The sequence below is a fragment of the Otolemur garnettii genome, unplaced genomic scaffold (genome assembly GCF_000181295.1).
Source record: "Otolemur garnettii isolate 467f Iridium unplaced genomic scaffold, OtoGar3 scaffold00012, whole genome shotgun sequence".
Taxonomy (NCBI): Eukaryota; Metazoa; Chordata; class Mammalia; order Primates; family Galagidae; genus Otolemur; species Otolemur garnettii.
The window spans coordinates 16,193,140-16,197,639 of record NW_003852407.1 but is presented as its reverse complement, the minus strand read 5'-3'; the positions used below and the strand labels follow the sequence as shown (position 1 = coordinate 16,197,639).

The 4,500-nt window shown below is 40.5% G+C and overlaps 1 protein-coding gene and 1 pseudogene across 1 annotated transcript in view; one reads left to right on the top strand and one right to left on the bottom strand.

Moving 5' to 3' along the window:
• Positions 1-4,500, top strand: part of GALNT1 (polypeptide N-acetylgalactosaminyltransferase 1) — a 78,241-nt gene that overhangs the window by 3,476 nt on the left and 70,265 nt on the right.
• LOC100951634 lies at positions 3,006-4,440 on the bottom strand (annotated as a pseudogene).

Genomic DNA, 4,500 nt, shown 5'->3' with positions numbered 1-4,500 from the left:
AATCCAAGGTTTGTGGCAGCCCTGCATTGAGCAAGTCTGTTGGGAACCATTTTTTCCAGCAGCTTATGCTCATTTTAAATCTCCATGTCAGAATTTGGTCATTCTTGCACTATTTCAGACCTCATCATCCTATCTGTTTGATGTTATTGTATTGTCCTTGTTTGGGGGCGTTGTGCACTGTACCAATGTGAGATGGCAAACCTAACACTTGTGTGTGTTCCGTCTGCTCCGCTGACAGATTGCACCCTTGTCTTTCTCCCTTCGGGGCCTTCCTATTTCCTGAGACTCAACAGTATCAAAATGAGGCCAATTACCAATCCTACAGTGGCCTCTAAATGTTAAAGCAAAAGAGTCTTACATCTCTTACTTTTTTTTTAAACTTGGAAATAACTTTTATTTACCAATATTTAAATTTTTTTCCATGTTAATATGAAGGTACATACAATCGGGTTACATTATTTGCATTTGTAAGATAAAAGTCCAAAGTTTGAGTTGTAGTTGAGTCCTTCATCCAGGAAACATGTCATGTATGCTACATCGTACTCAGTAGATGGAACACTCTCCTGAGTATCACAGTAATGGAAAGCAAGCACATCCTGCTTACTCAGTACTCATCGGGAAGTAGGTGAACAACTACAAGCCCACAGGAGAGAAAACCACAGTTAAATTCATGAAGGGGGCAGGAGGGGGTTCGGTAAATTCCCATCTATTGGGCACAACATTCCCTTCAGCCAAAGCATAATCCCCAAGAGAGCAAGGCCCCAACTCTCTCTAATTCTGTGAAGGCTGAGAGAGGTGAGGATGGTGTGGAAGAAAAGTTGGAAGATAGAAGAGGTTGGTTTGGAAGGTTTAAGGAAAGAACCTGCCTCTGTAACTAACATACAAGGTAAAGAAGCAAGGGCTAACGTGGAGGCTGCCCAAGTTGCCCAGATCTGGCTAAGAGCATTCACAAAGATGGCTGCACTTGACTGACTTTTCTGACTAAACAGCCTTCTGGTGTAAGACGATACCATTTCGTCTTAGATTCTAGGACCTTCATAATTAGAGAGAAGTCAGTACTGGCTTTAGAGTTGCAAAGGACACACTGACTCTCTTACTTCAGGGGCTAGTGCAGCTGAACTTGAAGTTGAAGCCATTGCTTATTTACAATTCTGCAAACCCTCAGGCCTTTAGGAACTATGCTAAACCTGTTTTGCCTGTGCTCTATACCTGAAACAACAAAACACGGGTGACAGCACATTTGTTACAGCCTGGTTTATTGAATATTCTCAGTCCACTGATGAGACCTACTGTTCAGGCAAAAAGATTCCTTCCTATGCCCCTGGTCGCCCAAGAGCTCTGGCAGCAATGTCCAGGGAGATTAATGTCATTTTCATACTTGCTAACACGACATCTATTCTGCAGCCCCAGAGTTAAGGAGTAATTTCAACTTTCCTGTGTTATTATTTAAGAAATACATTTCATGAGGCTATAGCTGCCATAGGTAGTGATTTCTCTGATGGATCTGGGCAAAGTAAACTGAAAACCTAGAAAACATTCACCATTTTCGATGCCATTAAGATTATTCCTGATTCGTGGGACAAGGTCAGAACATTAGTAGGAAATTGGAAGAAGTTGATTCCAACCCTCACAGCTGACTTTGAAGGCTTCAAGATGTAAGAGGAGGAAGCAAAGGCAGACGTGGTGCAGGTAACAGTGGAACTGGAGTTAGCACTGGGGCCTGAAGACGTGGCTTGGGTTGCAGCAATCTCATGGTCAAACCTGAAGACATGAGGAGTTGCTTCTTATGGATGAGCAAAGAAAGTGGTTTAAGTGTAGTCTAGTGAAGGGGAGGGGGGAGGCAGGATGATTGTCGGGATCTCAACTGAGGTGCACAGTGTGAGGGTGTTCAGCACGCCTCTGCGTGAAAGGCTCAATTATAGCTTGAACTTTACCTTAGAAACGAAAACAATATAACCTAAACATTGGTACCCTCGTATTAATCTGAAATTAAAAAAGAAAGAGGTTTCTTGAGATGGAACCTATTCCTGGTGAAGATGCTGTGAACATTATTGAAATTGACAACAAAAATTTAGGAGATAAAGCAGCAGCAGGGCTCAAGACTGACTCCAATTTTGAAACAAGTTCTGCTGTGGGGAAAATGCTATCAAACAGTATCATGGGCTGCAGACACATCTTTTTTGTTTACTTGTTTGTTTTGAAGAGATGGTGTCTCACTCTGTTGCCGGCTGGGGTACAGTGAGAGGCATGATCATCGCTCACTACATCCTGGGCTCCAGTGATCCCCCCACATCAGCCTCCCTAGGAGCCAGGATTACAGGCATAAGCCACACGCTGGGCTAATTTTTCTATTTTTAGTAGAGATGGGGTCTTTGCTCAGGCTAGTCTCACACTCTTGAGCTCAAGTGATCCTCCCACCTCGGCCTCCCTGAGTGCTAGGGTTATAGGCATGAGCCACCTGGTGCCTAGCCTCATGTTGTCTTATTTTAAGAAATTGCAGGTGGTGCCTGTGGCTCAAGGTGTGGGGTGCCGGCGCCATATTACCGGAGGTGGATGGTTCAAACCCAGCTCTGGTCAAAAACTGAAAAAAAAAAAAAGAAAGAAAAGAAATTGCCGCAGCCACCCCAAGCTTTGGCAACACCACCCTGATTAGTGAGCAGCCATCAACATCAAGGCAAGACCCTACATCGACAAAAAGATTATGACTTGCCGAAGGCTCAGATGATCATTAACATTTTTGTTTATAATTTTTTTTTTGAGATTGTAGTTTTTCATTTTATTATCTTACATGGGTTGTGGGCACAAAGCAGTCCTCCTTGATAAAGTTGACAATTAGTTTCACTCAGAACAGTTTTAATAATGCACATTTTAAAAAAAGTATTCATCTTACAAATTGTTCTGCAGTCCAAACATACAATAGCGTGGAGCCCATTTGGAAAACAAAGCCCTTGTAAAAAGACAGATTAAAACCACTAGAACAGTACAGGGTTTGTACAGCTCGGATTCTACAGTTTTCTTACTGCATCATCAATGTCAGAATCTGTTCCTTCCGCTGGCTCCACTGCTCCAGATTCAAAGAAAAATACCTTTCCTTCCTGGTTTCATTTCAGCTTCTGGATCCATCCAGTATTCTCTCGTATCAGTAAGAACCTTCCCTTTCAAGTCCTGAACGCTAACGTACCTCATTTCCCAATCGGAAACATGTTATCCTCTCTGCTGCTGCTGCTCTGTTTGGAAGAGGACAGAGCTCTTGAAATTTCACCAGTCTTTTGCCTCTTCACAGGTTTTTCTGGAGCAACTTGCTTTTTCCTCTTTAACTTTTTGTCAACTTCACTGTCTGAATCCCTGCCAGAAGAGCTTGAAGAAACTAGTTCCTTTGACTTAGGCGTTGCTCTGCTCCCACAGTCTTGCACTCTCCCGCTCGCTCGCCACTCATCATTAACGTTTTTTGTCAATGAAGTATTTTTTAACTAAGGCGTATACATTGTTTTTTCAAAACAATGCCATTGCACATGTAATAGACTAAAGTATAAACATAAGTTTTATATGTATGTGCTGGGGAACCAAAGAAAGCGTATGACTCACTTCATTGCAATATTTGCTTTATTGTGGTTATCTAGAACCAAATCCAGAGTATCTCAGAGATAGGCCTGTCTTGAAATGGATTTTTTAAGGAATAAAACAGACATTAAAAGTAGGTACTGTGCATGTATTCTAATAATGATGTTATTTGAAAAGTATTTTTGGAATTTCTTTAGTCTTTAACTCTTATTTCAATCATCATCAACTTTCTTAGCATTTTATGTTTATTTTCTCAGACAGAATTGTTCCACCATATACCTTTAAATACTTTTTTAGTACTAGATTTCTTTTGAGTAAATGGCATGAATACTTTAAGTAACTAAATGGTCCATCATAGGCACTACTTTCTTTCTTTGACTTATAACAAATTATGATCAGGAATAAAACCAGGGTGGCTATCACCTCCACTGTTCAGTTCTGTACCAGAGATCTTAGCAAGGTAGCTGAATTGAGAATTAGCGAAAATCAGGTGCATTGTGTAAGTCAATAGTAAGCAAAAAGGTACTTACTGTTCTAGGTAGGAAAGAATCAGAAGTATCTAACAAGTATTTTGTAACAAAATTTGTGTTAAATCTTCAAAAGAAAATTATAAGATTTTATTGGAAGATATTTAGAATGGCCTAAATGGGAGGAGATAGAACGTGTTTGTGGATTTAAAGACCAATATTGTAAAGATAGTAAATTTCTCCAGTTATTTATAGAAGTCTATCTATCTAATCAGAAATACGACAACTTTTCTTTTTGAGTGGAACTTGAAAAGTTGATTCTAAAATTTTTCAGGAAGATTAACAGATCGAGAATAGCTATCTACTTCTAAAGAGGCAGTGATAGGTAAGAATCACTCACTTGCTTTACCATCTTTTAAGAATTAGTAGAAAGCTGGGCAGCGTCTGTGGCTCAAAGGGGTAGGGCGCCAGC